The sequence below is a fragment of the Bidens hawaiensis genome, unplaced genomic scaffold (genome assembly GCF_021521415.1).
Source record: "Bidens hawaiensis isolate Kalapana, Puna unplaced genomic scaffold, B.hawaiensis_p1.1 tig00012838_1, whole genome shotgun sequence".
Classification (NCBI taxonomy): Eukaryota; Viridiplantae; Streptophyta; class Magnoliopsida; order Asterales; family Asteraceae; genus Bidens; species Bidens hawaiensis.
Window position 1 is genome coordinate 430,211 of NW_027492071.1, and position 18,877 is coordinate 449,087.

The window sequence follows — 18,877 nt, forward strand, 5'->3', positions numbered from 1 at the left end:
ACTTGGTTATTATCAAATCAAGTACCATGAGAAGAGTGGTTGCATGCTAGATGCAGTAGCAATTAGTATTTCCATCTAAAACCACAAGAAAAGACATCAAAATTATCGTCAAGAGCCTTTACTTTTAAGGGATGACGATGCACTGATAAACACCTGATTTCTCTTAAAGGTTCGAATCTTGCTTCCACTTTTTTCCTAATAATCTTGAACACCACCATGATATAACAGATTCTTCATGGTTGCCAAAAAAGGACAAGACACGACTTGCTTTTCTTATTAATTACAGTATTAACAGTTACACTCGCCTTCAAACAAGAAGGCCAAAAAGGCCATCTACATCAAAAGAGTGGAAAAGAAGAACTCATATTGCTCAAACCAACAGAAAAATCATGTCAAGATCTGATCTATTTAACTTCTAGCTCGGTTTAAGAAGTTATCGTATGGACTTGCAGCTGGTAACCTAAACGATTCGGGACTAATACTTGCAAAAAGAGCTTCACTTTCAGCCTGCTAAGAGAACCACAATTCGTAGCATTATTAAGCAACCATTTGTAACCTCTTCAAATATATAATCACATAATTAACTTTTACCGAAGGTAGTGGAAGAGAACGGAAAGAGGTTATAATTGTCTTGTGTGTCACATTCAAAGCAATAGTTACAACTTACAAATGCATTATGCGGTTTTCGTGATTATCAACATATAATTGATTACGAAGAAAAAAATCTGTATATCCACATGGGATTGTACATAGTAGAACCAATTTTAAGTAAAGAACTGTGAGAACCGATATACGCATTTGTATGTGGTACATAAGACGGTTATGTAACTGCATAACCACCTCTCATATGGTGGGAGATCATATAAGAGTCACTATTTCAGCGAACATGTAAATAAACAAAAATACGGCAACAAGTGAACAATATTTATATCACCAACGAACTTTTGTATCATAACGTTTATAACTAGGAGTGTGCACGAAACACAAATAACCAAACCGTAACTGGAATAACCGACATGATCAAACCCAATAAAAAACCAGCAGTTGGTTCTAAGTTCTTTAAAAACCAATTTTTTGGATCGGTTTCTGTGTTTGCTATCATTGAAAACCAAACAAAAATAAAGATGTTAAGTAATTTATAAGAAAAAAATAAATGCTGTAGCCCAAAAATTATAGTTGCAGATGTATACTGATCAATTAATCATTAATAAACAAAAATATGTAGGCCCAAATTCATTACTTTGGGCCATTTTTTGCGGCCCAAAATTTTCAAGCCCAGACGGTAAAACCGAAAAAACCCAAACTCAAACCACACCCATTGTGATAACCAAACCAGTTTCAAGAACCCAAAAGCTGAATATCCAGTTTTTTGTTCAGCTTGAGCTCAAAACCGACCCTTGCACACCCCTATTTATACAGTCAAACATAGATGTCCCAGTGTTATATATATATATATATCGCACGTTCGTTATTTTATTAACTCTTTTTTTTATGAGCCTGCATACTTATACACACATACACACATTTTGCAACAAATTTTAAAGAAGAACGTGAATGTACCTGATCGCCTCCAATATTTTGGTAGAGAGGTCTTTGTTGCATGGTCATTTCAGTGAAAGACATATTCTTAGGTGCATTACTTACCAACATTCCACCAACTTGTTGCACAGATTCCATTACCTGTACACAATCCGGCAATCGGTATTTTAAATATTAAAGTTCGTTCCTCAATCATCAAATTTAACCTTTTAGATTGATGATTATAGCAATCAAAATCGAATCAAGAGGGAATGTGTTACCAATTTCACATCATCACTCCAATGAACTATATATATAAAGATCATTTTAAACTTTCAAAAAATTTAATAACTTGAGTGACTCCTAACAACCAATCTTTTTAATTATTTATTTTATAAATTTAATATTATATATAGGATATATATGCACATACACATATATCTACATATATATGCATACATACATGTCTGTATTTGTAACCATGAGAAATAGGGGTGTAAAGAAATCAAGCCAAGCTTAAGAGTTCGACCGGGCTCACAAGCCTAAACTAGACTATTAATTATATAACTTTTAATATATTAAGTATATGTCTGCATAATAATTATTATACTTCAAAATTATGACAAAAATAAGTAAATAATATATATTATGTTTATATACAAGAATTAGAATTAAAAAATATATAAAAATAATTAAAAACGTATATAATCTATTTAATAAATAAGCAAAACTGAGCTCAAGCTTGAAAAAACTACTCACGTGGCGAGCTTGAGTATTAGAAATAGAGTTTGAAACGAGCCTAGTCTATACTCTATAGCTCGTTTACAGAACACTTACCGATTCCAACAATTGATCAATACTCAAGAGGTTAGATATATCTGAACTTGGTTTGCTGGTATCTTCATCAAGGAAAAAGAGTGGAGCAACCTACAAACAATAATTAGCAATTAATAAGTTAAAAACCAAGGGAAATGGATAAATAAAAATTAAAAAAACATTTATTCACATTTACCTCATCTTTTGGGCGACCCGTATTTAATAATATTTCTATCGTCCCGTAACCCATGGGACACACGTCATCTGGCACAAATCTGTCTAACAACTCTTCCTCAATGCCTGTTACTTGAGACTGCACAATGCACACACACATAATGAGTAATATGCATATATAGATATAGGGGGAGGGTTCATGACCCATGAGAAAACCAAAACACTGCAATAAAACCGAGAAAACTATTACCAACCAAATAACAATTTTTTTTTCATTTCTTTTTAATTATAAGGCCAGTATTGTAAAAAAATTGAAAAAAAAATATATAGAAAAATATGTAGCTCACAAGTTACATATATGTATCTCATACTTGGTACATATATGTAACTTACGAGTTAGTTATGTATACGCAACTTGCTAACTACACATAAATTTTTTATTTTTTTGACAAAGATTAATAAGATATAAAAAGAATGAAAAAAATTTTAAAAAATGGAAAAAAAATCTTGTTTAAATGTGGTTTTCTTGAAGTTTTCTCATGATCCCTTCTATATCACTCTCTTTCTCAATATATATGACATATATGGGATCAAATAAAAACCACTCCATGTAAAAGCCAATAAGCCCCTCTAGACCAATAGGAACATGTCGCATGTCTCATCTTTGGTAAAACAGTAAATTATCCCTCTTTTTATAATTAATTTTTTTTCAAACTAGTTTCCACCATTTTTTTTGAACTTTAATAACTATTTTAAAAAAATTACACCAGAAAAACAAGCATTTTTTTTTATCTTTATTTAGATATAGTGTTGCTATATTTTAAATAAAAATTTTGGTGTCTGTTATTAAATATATGTAAGGAACCATTTATATATGTACTATGAACATGTATCTAATTATTCATAATATGAACAACTGCATATGCAATTGTTCATGTTACATGTTTAATTGTTCATAATATGAACACTTGTTCATATTACATATAAACAGTGCACATATGCATAATGAGTTTTTAATATTATATTTCTTAAAGTTATAGAAATATTAAATGATGTACTTACCCCTGTGGTGGTTTCCATGTGTTTCACAATTGCATCAGCCAATGATTTTGTAGTTTGGTCTTGTGTGAGCTTAATTTCCGAAAGAGATTTAAGGGCGACTTGATTATCCTCTTTAGAACCATAACTGTTCTTAATTTGATCTGCTTTAGATCCATCGATCAACTTGCAATCATCAACCAAAGTCAAATATGGGTCAACCTGTCACCATATCAAATCAAAAGCTATGCATGGTGTTAACTCAAATCATAAAAGGGGCAAGATTAAAATAGATCACATTATTAGGCATGCAAACGAACCGAACATTCAGTGAATTTTTCGTGAACCGTATTAACGAACATGAACACGTCCCGTTCATTCATTTATGCTCATATAAGTTTTTTTATTTCATTCATTTAGGTTCATTTATATTTTGTTAAACCTGCATGATTTGATAAACCTGCATCTCTCCGAGGACATGGTTGATGATAGGACTTCTTGAAGACGTAGGATTAAGGTTAAGGATCTGACCAACTTAGTATTAAGGTTAAGGACTTCTAGGGAGATGATATAGTTTTGGTTTAGAAATATGTCTTAGAGCCATGACCAGACCAACTTAGTATAATTTGTTTCTGTTAAATGTATTGTTTATTTTTACTATTAATACTGCTATTTATTATAATTATTTTTATCTACTTATCAATTTTTTTTTCGTTACTACTAAATATTACATTTTTCCAATAGTATATTTTATACTTTATTTACTATTCTACTATTATGTTGCTTGTTTTTTGGAGCCGGGTCCCTCGGAAGCAGCCTTTCTACGGTAAGGCTTGCCTACATCTCACCCTTCCCATACCATGGTCACAGAATTCGCTAAGATTGCCGCGAATTTCGTCTTGGTACGAAATGTACCGCATCGGAATACGTTAGCGTTCCGTTCGCGCACCCAATTCGCGGTTCGTCGATCCAATCTAACGAATTTGATGTCCCAATTGAACATAATCGGTGTTCTAATATAATGAATTCAGTGTTCCAGTTGAACGAATTCAGTGCTTAAGGCTCATTTTCTCGCCGGAAAGAGGAAGAAGGAGGATTGACGAGGAAGATGGAGCGGCTGAACTATTAAAAAGTTATTTTAGGTTTAAAAAGTTTAGATAATTTAATATTTAACCCCTTACTCTTTTATCCTTTACATTTAGTCCCTAAAGTTTATAACTTTTTACACAAAACTATTAAAAATGTAAAATTAGTTTGTGTATTCTAACAATTAGCCCCCTCTATTCTCACTAGTTTGCATTTGATTCTTAAACTTATATGTTTATACATAAAAAGTATTAAATTAAATTTATAATATATATAAATTATAAATAGCTAGTTTTTTATTTGGGTGCATCGAACCGAATTACATGGTACACCGTACCAATTCGTACCGAAATGAGCCTACCCCCTTCCGTACCGAATACGTTACCCTTAGCGAATTGCGTATCTGAACCGCGTACCCGTACCGGAGCGAACCGCGAATTATGTGACTATGCCCCAGACCCTACTAATAGATTTGCAATGTGTGGGATTTACTGGGTATGATTGTTGTTGTTGTTGTATATTTTGTTAGTTTATGTTTGTTAAGTTCATTAGTTCGTTTACGTTTGTTAACATATTCATTTACATATTTAGGCCTATTACAATTTAGTCTAGTTTTAATAACTTTTTAGGCCCAATACATTGTTGTTCACATTTAATCGGTTTTAGCTTAGTTATGTTCGTATATTTATGATCATTTATGTTCGTGAACCATTAATTTATTTGTTAACAAAAAAACACAAACAAACACGAACACGCTCATTATCTTGACAAACGAACACGAACAAGAAACCCCACTCGTTTAACTGTTCGTGTTTGATCATTTGTTCGGTTAAAGTTAAACAAAAGAACACGAACATGCTTCGTTCATGTTCGTTCGGTTCGTTTACGAGCCTACACATTATTCGCATACCATTTTATTAGCAAGTGCCGACTTGGCAAGCGGAACAAGAGGAACAATTCCAAATGCTTTCCCTGAAATTATTATCATAGATGTCGCTAACGTAAAAAGAGATCTTCTGCGCGCTGGTGCAAGTGAGCCTGAAAATGACATTAAAAAGATATTAACAAATTCATAACTGATAAATCGTTTTTTGAGTTTATAATATTATAGTTTGCATGCATACCTCCTAAATTAAGAGAAATATTTAGCAAGGAAAATGCCAGCTGGATGCTTCGAATTAACACCTCACGGCTGGAGTTCTGCACAAATTAGAAAAAAAATAAAAATAAAAAATTACAACATAAATTTGAATATTAGAGGTAACTATACAGATATTAACCAAGTTTTCAAACTGTTTTACTAAAGTCATTCAGTTTCCCTTTGATGTTTCCATCTTTTATAATTTTTTAGAATTAATCACTCAGATGGTCCTTGTGGTATGTCTATATTTCAAGTTTGATCCTGAACTTTGAAAAATACAGGTGTAGCAGCAAGGGTTCACGGCCACATAACTGGAAAAAAGTAACACTCATCCATTTCAAGGGCCATTCGTGATACACTTTCGTAATAGTTGGGACCATACGTATCATTTTTCAAAGTTAAGGACCAAACTTGTAATATGGATAAACACAGGGATCATCCAAGTAATTAACTCTTTTTTTAGATGTTATATTTTTTTGAATCAGATGAGGCAAATGTAACATACATGAATCTTGATTCTTGATTACTATTTAGAGTTTCAAATTAATCACATAGGAGGTAATAGTTTAGGTGAAGTTTTCCCGTTCCAAAACTATACTATATTTCCTCATTTACCTTCCCACGAGAGAATAACAACATGAGGCTGTAGGTGTGAGCGATTGCTTCATAATTGTCAGGTCTGTTGTCGGGGGAGATCGAGTGCGCCCAAATTGAGGATAAAAGGATGCGACTGCTGAGCCTAAGTGCAACGTCCTCCTATAATTTAAAAAATTATATATGTATATAAAAATTCATACATAAAAGCATGAAACAGAAATAACCAACCCGTAACCAAATTTATGGTTCGGTATTGGGTTTGCATGTACGGAAAACCGAAAAAACCGAACCGAACCTTAAAAACCGAACCAAACCTTAATAAATAGTGGAGCCCAAATTTTTAATAACTAATTAATCATCAATTAGCAAAACATTTAATCATAAACTTTCAGGCCCAAATTCATTATTTGAGCCATTTTTTCGGCCCAAATGTTTAATTATTAATCATTAACAGAAAAAAATCTAATCACAAGCTTTCAGGCCCAAATTCATTATATTGGGCCATTTTTTGGCCCAAAATTTTCAAACCCAAGTACTAAAACCAAAACCTAACGGTTCATCAGTTTGATTGATTTTGAACTTTTTTGGCCCTTATCGAAAACCGAACCAATCCAAATTAGAAAGGTACCTAACATAACCGAATTCAACTGACTAAACCCATTAAATGATTCGGTATTCGGGTTTTTTCAGTTTTCACATCCTTAACAGGCTAAAAAATAACCTACATTATCAGCCGGTGTCCCGATCAGCCGATCAGCCGGTGTCCCGATGATTGAGTGCTATGTGCCTTATGTCCAAGGCTTGATGCAAAACTACTATCGAGCCGGGGGTCTCACCGGAAGCAGCCTCTCTATCCTTATGGGGTAGAGGTAAGGCTGTCTACATCTTACCCTCCTCAGACCCTACTATAGCTTTGCTATTGGTGGGATATACTGAGTACGATGATGATGATGATGATGATGAAACAGCGCTGCTGAAGACGAAAATACAGAAACATTTCTCGATAACGACCGTGAAATATTTTTGGTATCAAGAGCCCGTTAGCACTCGGTTGAGGACACACGGAAGATGGCACAAGAACCACAGAAAATATACGGTGGGCCCCGATTTGAGTTTCAGTGTCTTGATGAACCATTGCAGGAAGCAGTTGATGAAATAGTGCTTCGGGAAATGCCTAAACATGATATTATAAAAGTTAGAATATTTTTGTTTGTTTATTTAATTAAACAATTAAGCATGAAAGGGCTGGGCTCTACTTCACAAATGAAATTCTTAAAAGCCCGTTGCAACCACCAACAAAACTTTTTGTTCATTTAGTTAAAAGAATGAACATGAACACATGTCTCGTTTGTTTGTTTATTTTAGTTCATATGCTTGTTAGTTTACGTTTGTTTAAGTCCGTCCTTTAGTATATTCGTTTGTTTTTTTAGCCAGTTAAAATATGGTCTAGTTTTAATATCTTTTTAAGCCCCACGCATTCTTGTTCACACTTACTTTTAATTTGATTTAGCTCTGTTATTGTCGTTCATCTATGTTATTTGCATCCCTTCGTTTATATTCGTGAACCATTTGTTTATATTGTTAACGAACAAACATAAATGAACACGAACACATTCATTTACTTAACAAACGAACACAAACTTCGTACATTGATCATTTGCCCGGTTAAAGTAAAATAAACAAACACGACCATGCTTCATTCATGTTCGTTCGGTTTGTTTACAAGCCTAAGTATATTATATGAAGTCATAAAAGGCATATAAGTTGTGTTAGTATATATTGTTAACGAACAAATATAAATGATCACAAACACGCTCTTTTTCTTAGCGAACGAACATGAACAATAAAACCTTGTTTGTTTAATTGTTTCGGTTGTTGTTATAGTTAAACGAATGAACATGTACGTTCGTGTTCGTTCAATTTGTTTGGAAGGCTAAGAATACTAATGAGGTTATAGAAGTCATATAAGTTGTGTTTGTTTATATTGTTAACGAACATGAAGACGGGCATGTTCAATTTCTTAGCGAACGAATACGGACAAGAAAACCTGTTTGTTTAATTCTTCATTTTCAATCGTTTGTTCGGTTAAAGTTAAACGAACAAATACAAACATGCTCTGTTAGTGTTCGTGTTCGTTTGGCTCGGTTACAAGCCTAAGAATACTTAATAAAGTCAAAAAAATCAATGACTTGTGTTCGTTTATATTGTTAACTAACAAACATAAACGAAAACGAACACAAACACATTTACTTTTTTAACGAACGAACACGGCTAAGAAAACCTCGCTTGCTAAGTTGTTCGCGTTCAATCGTATGTTCGGTTAAAGTTCAACTAACAAACATGAGCACGTTCCTTTCATGTTCGTTCGGTTCGTTTACAAGCCTAAGAATATTACTTGAAGTTACGAAAGTTATATAAGTTGTGTTCTTGCCTTGTGATTATACGCCATATGTGGTAATGATGCGATAACTTGAGCGGTACAGAAAACGGTAGCGACTGTAGTTTGTGCTTTAATTTTAATAGTAGATATGTTTTCCAACGTTTCAGCCATGATGTCAAAAATAGGACTAGCATCACCTACCTGATTGATGATAAAAAATATTAATTAAAGATTACACCTAAGAGGACACAATTTCGACACATATTGGGCGGGCCACACGAGTAAATAAGTTTATTAAATGATTGACAAAATTTCAGAAAATAAAAGTGATAAGAATAAATGATAAAGACAAAAGAAAGCAAAAAAAAGGAAAAGAAAGAAAGAAAAAGAAAATATATTACACTTTCTCCTTTAGTTGTAAGGGTATAATAGTTATTTCTAAAAAGTCAAGGGACACGATCTGCAAGTTACCGCATACTTAAAGAACGAAAAATAAGTTATAAATTTTGTAGTTTATAAATTCCACGTTATGTGTATGTTAACAATATTAATTTTTGTTTCAATACATAAACAAGAAACTAACAGTTTTAACATACACATAATGCAGAATTTACATGTGTGTGTGCGTGTAAAAAAATACATAATAAACAAGCTGGCTCGAGCTTTTGACGAGCCGAACTCGAGCTCAAAATTTCAGCTCGTTAAAATAAACGACCTGGCTCGAGCTTTTAACAAGCCGAGCTCAAGCTCAACATTTCTGTTCGTAAAAATAAACAACTTCGCTCGAGCTTTTAACGAGTCCAGCTCGAGCTCAACTTAATTTGTAAGCGAGCAGGGTCCAACAATTGTTTATACAGAAAGTAAAAAAATTTAGACAAAAATAAGTTTGGGTCAACCTGCCCATGTCAACAAGCACCAAAAAACACCTCATTTTGACCCGCTACCCGACCCGCCTATTTTGCAACCTTAAAATATACTAGTTAATAACAAGAAGTTAAGAAATAATAGAACCTTTGAAGATAACTCTACAAAGCATTCATCAACAGCTTCTTGAAACTTTTTGTTCCATTCAATCACATCGGCTCCAAGGTTTGCATCGGTTCGTGAACGGTGAATGCTTTTTCTTAAATGTCGAAGAATATCGGTTATCGCACCTACTATTGAGACAGACGGTTTTATCTTCGTTTCACGTGCAAGTGACGTGGTAAGTTCTAGAATGTTGAGGTCCATGTTGGGTTGTTTATAGACATTTTTGTGATCAAGATGCTTCACTAATACAGAGAGCAGAAAACGTGGATTTCCTCCTGCAAAGTGTGAAAAACAAATTTTAATCAGTCAACAAAAAATAATAAAAACAACGCAAATTGCATTTTAATAATCTAAAGTATGACAGTCCTAACTTTCACTTAGGGATGTGCATGGACCCATTTGGGCTCAAACCGAACCAAAAACCAAAATTACATTTTTTTTTTTGTTTTTGAAAACCGTTTGGTTTTTTTTTTTATCAGTTTTAGTTAACTTCAGTTTCATTTTTTTTGGCTTTTCTATTTGGGCTGAAAAAAAAAATTTTGCCAATTTTTTTTTAAATCAATAATTAATTGATTACTGTGCACTTGGGCTATGGGGTTACACTATTTATTATCCAAAAACTCAGTTCGCTTTGGTTTTTTTGGTTTTAATTACATGCAAAACTGAAACTGAACAGGAAGTTCGGCTTTTACAAAAACATAAAACCAAATCATCAGCTTTTGTTTGGTTTCAGGTTTCAGTTATTACAGTTCTCTTTTTCAGTTGCAATTTTTTTGGTTTCATGCACTCCCCTACAGCTTCACTTTCTTTGCTAAGGGCAATCTCAGTGGCATAACCATCACAAAATTACACTCGATTTATATTTGATTTCCACTCGATTTTGTTTGTAAGTTTCCCCGTTTACTTCATAATTGTCATTGTGAGCGATAACGAGTCAAAATCAAATGTAAATATAATATGTTTATGCTATGCGGATTGCGTTTTTGCAATGAACGTAGAAGTTAGGACTGTTAGTAGTCAAAATGACAGTATGGATTATTAAAATCTAGTATGCCTAAAAATAATAATGATAATAATAATAATAATATCCAAATGAACCCTATGAATGATAAGTACCAGATTCATTGATTATGGTTTGCATGCTATTGAGAACTGGAAATGCAACCCCGCGCAAGGAAGGCCATAAATTCTCATCGTCGAAACAACGGAATACAGATTCAAGAATTCGTCTCATGGTTGTAGCTTCATTGGCTAACCGGGCCATGTTATGAAGGCACACACGGGACCAAAAGCACACGCTTTTAGCATCTTCTCTGTATAAAGAAATAAAAAGAATGACTTAAAATCGTGTATCCTGAACACGCCCATTTAACCCATTTATCTAAACATGTCAATCCAGTTTGATGGGCTGGAGAAAAAAGGGGTCAAGGGGGCCATAAACAGTTTAGCACGTCGATGTGTTTAACTAAAAAGGTTGGCGAGTCGACCTGTTTGACTTAACGGGTGGCACAGGTCAACCTTAACATGATCCTTTTAATCACACAATATTAAACTTTTGAAATAAAGGACTTACCCTTTTCATTAACAATTTCTCTCCACGATGGAACCTTCACCAAAGCATTTGGAGGTATATTCGTTTCGTTTTTAAGGACTTCTTGTACCCACCGATGTTGGTTCCTTCCATAATTTTCCAAAACTACCGAAACAATCTATGTAATATAAATAAATAAAATCATTAATATGGTTTTAAGTTTTAACTTTTAAATTTTTAATACTATATACATAAAATCATGCCTACATTGTCAAATTCTGATGACGTGTAGGAATATCTGCCCATGAACCGAACCTACAAAAAGAGCTGCACATCATCAACATGAACATATATATATAAATAAATAAATAGATAAATAAATAATTAAATGAATATACAAAATGAAACAGTTTATTAAAGAAAAGATTTAGATGATATTTCATATGGTTTTTTAAAATATAAGTTTCTTGATTCATGTGAAGTAAATTATATATTCATTTAAATTGTGTGTCCATTACAACTTAGTCTAGTTTTATGAAATAATATATCATCAATTCAGTCTAGTTTTATTATTTTTTTAGGCCAAACCAATTGATGATCACGCATACTTTTAATTGGAGTTCCTTCGGTTCTGTTTGTTCATTTATGTTTAGTTACGTTCGTTCGTTTTTGTTCGTGAGCCATTTACTTATACAATTAACAAACGAACATGAACACGCTCCTTTGGTTAACGAACGAACACGAACAAGAAACCCCGTTCATTTAATTATATGTGTTCGAACATGCCCCGTTAAGTTTGTTTACGAGCTATTGGGAATTCGACTTTGAGTCGGTTAGGTTATTTGTTGAGTCTATCTGATAGTTTGATGATTATCGGCTGATTTGTTAGGACTAGTTTGTTTAGGTTTACGTCAAGTATAAATAGATTGGTAGGGTTAATGCATATTGTTGTGGTATATTAATTTTTGGTTCATTAGAATCATAAGAGTCCAACAAGGTTTGTTCAATAACGTGTGATTGTGTTTGATTGTTTGAACGTGAGTTATGTTTTTATCTCAAATGGGTCAAATAGAAGTACAAAAATTAGCTTAAAAAACAGTTCAGATACGTTGAACGCGTAAAAATCACTCAAAAGTATATTTTTAATACATGCAGCCTTTTATTTCTCTTTCATTTGCAATTTTAGTTTAGAAATGTAATACGCATTAATGGCAAATGAGACGTTAGAAGATATGGACAAAAAAATGTCAACAGATTAATGCAAACCACCCATGATCCGTCTTGATAAATATAGTTGTGAATATTGCATTTTTAGGGTTTCTTTGTATTCATCCAACGGCCCCAAGTTAGATTTCTCTAGGATTTTGGGTTTCTTTCCTGAACGTAATGAATAAATGAGCAAGAAAACATGCATTTCTACGTTCCCTTACGTTCGTTATGTTCGTTCATTTATGTCTGCTTAGAATACGAATGAGCAAACATAAAAAACAAAATCTTCATTTTCGTTCATTTGTTTGATTAAAGTTAAAAGAAGAAACATGAACAAGCCCCGTTTGTGTTTGGTTGGTTCGTTTACATGCCTAGCTATGAGAAAGAACCAAGCGTTTTTGCATGGTTATATGTGGATAAAAACTGTACATTTTGCTCTAGTATGGTTTGTTGAGTATACTGCTAGCATACATAAAAGGCATGGTATAAACATGTCTATATGGTATATTGGTTTGTATGGATTCATTGATAAGTCCATTAAGAATCATGTATTGGATAGGTTATTGGGCCTTAGGATGAATATGGGGCCTGGTTTATATCGCCCACTTTTAAGCCCTAGTTGTGTTTTTGGACCGGTTTGTCCTTGTGGTGTGGGTGGACCGTGGACCAATGCTTTCAGTTTTAATAAATATTGCCAGAGCACCATCGCCTTTACCCAAAAAAACAAATTAGGGGTGTGCATGGACAGTTAACCGTAAGAATGATAACTGATCGGTTATGGTTAATTCAGTTTTACAAGTTGATTCAGTTCGGTTATGGATAGTTAACCGTGAACTAAAATTGTTCATGAAATGTTTGGACCTGACTACAGTAGCACAAAACAGTGCAATTGGTCCTGAAATTTTTTTAACAAATTGTTATTAGACATCTGGACTTATATAATTTGAGTTTTACATTTGAAATTTGTATATAATACATAGCATTCAAAAAAATTATAGAAAGGTAGCGGGACTAGTCAGTTAGCCGTGTTTTTCCAAAAGCGCAGTTTTGTCAGTAATGGAAGTATGGATAACCAAAACCGGCCTGCCAACTTCAGTTTAAATAAAAGATTAAAAACGGCCCATCGGTAATTGGTTAGGTTCAGTTATATTGGTTCGGTTAATTCAGTTTTATGCACACCCTTAATTAGAATGGAGGGAGAACTATTAAAACCCTAATAATAACTAGTAATAATATGCAACCAGAAACCTAACTTGGGCAGCCTACGAACCATAAACTAATAAACCCTAGTAATAATTATAATTTATATTTTGAGTTCAAATACATGATGCAGTAGAAAATGCCATACCATAGAAGAAAGGGCTTGCAGCCCATCCGAACGAAGCGGCTCCACTCTGTCATCATTCCCAACTTCTTGAGATAGTTGACAGAGTTTAGGGATAAAAATTTCCAAGTTAAACATGTATGTTCCATCTATCTGCAAATCACAAAACTTTATACAATCCAAAAATACAAACAATGAGACAAAAACTAATAATAATCGCCTAAACCTTCATACCTGACAATTTACAAAGTCAAATAACGTTTGGCATCCTAATATTTGCATCTCATCTGGTCGTGTCTCGTCCAATAAAGTGTGCATGATAGTAAGCAAACTACTAGCAAAAAGGGCCTAATCAAGAAAATCAGCATTATTATTATTATTATTATTATTATTCATCTACAAATATGCATAAAATAGGGGAAGAATAGTCATAGGAATGAAGTTACATTTGATCCTTGCATGAAATCAATAGCTTCCTGTATATACACATGACAATTCTTGCACCTCTAAAGTTCTTATTTCTTAATTCCTTGTAAAAGCGTTGCTCAAGGGTGGCCGTGATCTGGGGGGCATTATGGGAAATTATAGTACTTTTACACACAACTTGTTGGTTCTTATCTGAAATTAGTAAACGAGTCAAGCTGCTGGATTAATCGGCTCGCTAAAAGCTTAAATCGAGCCAAGCTTAAACAAGCCCAATCATAAAAATAAGCTTGTTTAATAAACGAGCCCGAGCCTAGGCTTCACTTTTCAAGCTGGCTCGCGAACCTAATCGAGCGTATTATGTCATATAAAAGATTTAAAGCTAGAAAACAAATATAAGTTATAATTAAAAATGTATATAAACTATTAATAAATAATAAGCGAGCCGAGCTCAAACTGGAAAAGCTACTCACAAGCAAAGCTCGAGCTTGAGAAATAGAGCTCGAGCCTAATCAAGCTAGGGCTCGGCTCGTTTAAACCCCTTGTTATAACAACTTAGTAACATCATTATGAAGTTCTATTTATATAAGTGTATTGTTTCTTAAAAATCGCTTAAAGGTCAAAAGAAGGTATCCGGTATGCGGGAATCTTTTTTTTTAATCATTTTTCTTTTTGCCAAAAACAGATTGACCATATTGAACGATCAGCCTAAACCAACTTTAAATGCATTAAAAACTTATCATTCACATGAAAAATATAGTCATACCTTGGGTATCCGTAAAGGGTTTCTCACAGCATATTCACAGAGCTTTCCAATCTTTCGATCGTTTGGTTCTTCATCCTTTATTTAAAATCCTAACCAGAACAAGTAACATAAGCATATGCATAATATATAAGAGATATTACATGAGTTACCAGGTAATAAAAGCATGCTTTGATAAAACATATCATGCTCACATAAAATAAAGCACACCCACATTCATCTTATGGTTAGCCTTAGCCAAAGATAATTTAGTAACATAAAGAGTATGTTCTGATACGTAAAACAGTAGACACTATGCATATGCTAAAAATGAGATTTTGTTAGAGTTATCCACAGTGGGATGTTACATCTCTACAAAGAGCTAGGATTCAAACAAATACTAATTTACTATACAACTAGGGGTGTAAACAAGCCAAACCACTCGTGAGCCACTCGAGATCAGCTCGTTAATAGATCGAATCAAGCCGAGCTTAAAAGAGCTTCAGCCCGAGCTCAAGCCTAAAAATAAGCTTGTTTGATAAACGAGTCCGAACCCAAAGCTCAAGCTGGCTCGCGAGCCTAAACAAGCCTATATTTGTATAACTTTTACTTGATGTATTAAATATATATGTATATATTAATATAATATAACAATTATTACTATGTTATTATTATGATAAAGATAACTAAACAATATAATATATATATATATATGATTAGGTTCATTTCAGAAGTGTTTCTTATTGCGAGAAGTGCGAGAAATAAAACCAACCAATCACAAATTTTCATTATATATATGATTTATTTTAATCATAGGGGTATTTTAGTATAAATGGTTTTTCTTATTTTTGGTCATTAATTATTATCTGGAGACAGTTACGTACTTGTTTTTTTATATTTTTTTTACCATAAATTATAATTTTTTTTACCCTAATCCAGTTTATTATAATTCTGAATTTTAACCATTTTGTTTATTTTTGTCTTATTATAACAAGCATACCTACATTTTATTTAATTCTGAATATAACCATTTTTTATTATAATATATCATAATTCAAATTCTCATAATCGGCATCTTCCTATTTACATTTTATCAGCAAATAAATCTACATCATTTTTTTATTTTATTTTAATTGCAATATTTTTGTATATATTGTACATTTTCACTTCAAAATACCACCTATACAATGCATAAATGAACCTATACACGATAAAAATTACACGTACACAATTCGAAATATCACCTACACAGTACATATATGAACTTATGCATTACTTAAATGAACCTATGCGTGATAAAAGTTACACATACATAATTCAAAATACCACCAACACAGTACATATATGAACCTACACATAAATTAACCGACACACGATAAAAAGTACACATACACAATTCGGAATACCACCAACATGATACATATATGAACCTACATAGTACATAAATGAACCTACACACGAAAAAAATACACATACAAAATTCTAAATACCATCTACATAATACAAAATAATTTTTTTATTACATTAAACTACACATAATAAATAACAGATAATGCTAATAACCTACACTTGTAAAATTTTCACATACACCTTTATGATACCATTTATACAGTACATATATGAAACTACACCGTTAAAAATAATCCTTACATAATAAAATATATGAACCACACAATACACTACTATACAAACATTTATTCCCCCCACACATACAAATTTGAATTCAATAGGTAACTACACTTTCACAAAGCTCCTACACATAACAGTATATTTCTAATTTTGTTACATAGGTACTATATGAAAAAAAATCCATAATATACAACCATAAATTCCAAAAAAACATATATATAATTTATTTGCAAAATTTTAATGAGGAAAATTAAATTGTATTAATAATCTTATTAGCATTTATTGAGCATAAGAAAAAAGTAACCGTTGAATACATTAATGCATGATTTAATGAGTCCTACACCACAAAAGACATGTCTACCCTTTTTTATTAAAAATGTCATAAATATGTGTTTTTATTTACGATAATGCCATTTATATTATAGACCCTTGATTAAACACAATCAATGGTTCAGATTCATTTCTCACACTTCTCACTGTAATATATATATATAACTATTCTAATAATATAATTATGGACACTTGTCACCTAGAGATTCATTCCTAGCTAAAATTTCCCGCTCAAATTATTTTCTATTTTTAATGAAAACATATTTATGTCAGCGTAATCGAAACATATAAATTCATCCTATAATCAAATATAGGTTTGTTTTTTAAATTTAATCATTTAATTTCTAGCTTAATTGTCTCTCTTTTAAGCATCCCGTGCATCACACGGGTTCTAAAGCTAGTATGTGTGTTTGTGTATGGGGTGTGTGTGTGTGTAAATGTATATAAACTAATTAACAAATAATAAACAACCCGAGCACGAGGTTGAAAATGCACTCGCTAGCTGCGCTCGAACTTTAAAAGTAAAGCCCGAAACGAGCAGCCGAGCCGAGCCCAGCTCAAACTCTAGAAAGTAAGACAAGCCGTGCTCGAGCTTGAAAACTATTCACGAACCAAGCTCGATTTTTAAAAATAGAGCTCGAAGCAAGCTGACCCTGAGCTCAAGCAATCAAGCTCAAGCTCTAATAAGTTAAACAAGTCGACCTATAGCCTAGTCAAGCTTGGACTCGACTCAGCTCGGCTTGTTTACACCCCTACAGTATCACTAGAGATTCACGAGGCATCACGTCCAATTTCATTAATGTTAATTTTGAATAATATCTGTTAAAAATTGCAGGAGATGAAGTAACTAACTAACCGGTGAGGTAGGGTAAATATCTGCAATCAGCTTCTTGTACCTCTTCAAAGGTTGCCTAGACCTTGTTCTTAATCCCGGGCAGAAGCAACAAAGGCTCCCACATGCTGGCACAATTTGCCTTGATATCACCCCCGAAACAACACTCATTTTTTGGGTGTCTAAATTATTATAAACACAATTACATGCATAGTATACCAATAAGAAGGTGACAAATGACTTCCCGCTTTCTTGTAGAATCTTCTTTCAGCTTCCTTCCCTTCTAAACCACGAATTCATCGCAATTCAAGAAGGGAAGATAAGCTGCTATGAAACTAAAAGAGCTGCAAATGCCCCACCAGCCTGTAACAAATAATTTCAATTCATAATCAAATTTCCAACAAAAACAAGAAACAAAAAAGTATTCAGTTTCATTCAAGCATTTTATCAAGCAGGTGGAGTGCATGGATGTTCTGCATGATGTTCATTCAGGAATTTTATCAAACGGGTGGTGAATTCAATTTCATGAAGCATTTTATTAATTAAGCAGCTCGTGTGTTCAATTTCATTCAAGCATTTCATCAAAAAGGTGGTTTGTTCGATTTCATTCAAACATTAATTAAACAGGTGGTGTGTTCGATTTCATTTGGGCATTTTAACTAACAAGCTTCATATTCAATTTCATTCAAGCATTTTATCGAATAGGCGGCGTGTTCGGTTTCATTGAAGCATTTTTATCAAACAGGCGGTGCGCTCAATTTCCAAGTTCCAACAAGCATTTTATCAAACAGGTGGAATGCATGGATGTTCCATGATTGCATATTCAAATTCAAATTTCATTAAAGCATTTTATTAAAGAAGTGGTGTGTGCACTTAGTATCATTCAGGCATTTTATCAAACGGGCGGCGTGCACGGATTGAAACCTAATATCTCATAAAAGCAAAATCCAATGATTCAATGGCATGGGTGGATGACGTTACCTTCAATTCGACGCCTATACGGAGAGAGGCTGGAAGGAAAGCTGGTTGAAAAAATAAGGAATTCCAACAATGAGTCAAATCTCCAGCATTTGCTCTT

General features: G+C 33.1%; 1 pseudogene across 1 annotated transcript; it reads right to left on the reverse strand.

Annotated features, from left to right (window-relative positions):
• Window positions 1–301: 301 nt before the first annotated feature.
• Window positions 302–17,970, reverse strand: LOC143542421 (protein SEMI-ROLLED LEAF 2-like; annotated as a pseudogene). Its single transcript, XR_013136899.1, has 20 exons — window positions 17,824–17,970; window positions 15,033–15,107; window positions 14,290–14,405; window positions 14,078–14,192; window positions 13,868–13,996; window positions 11,578–11,625; window positions 11,349–11,488; window positions 10,896–11,092; window positions 9,762–10,054; window positions 8,802–8,951; window positions 7,337–7,544; window positions 6,666–6,684; window positions 6,389–6,529; window positions 5,757–5,832; window positions 5,543–5,670; window positions 3,571–3,768; window positions 2,531–2,647; window positions 2,356–2,445; window positions 1,534–1,680; window positions 302–510 (listed from the first exon to the last, which is right to left on the reverse strand). The product of XR_013136899.1 is annotated as a protein SEMI-ROLLED LEAF 2-like (transcript).
• Between the last annotated feature and the right edge of the window lie 907 nt (window positions 17,971–18,877).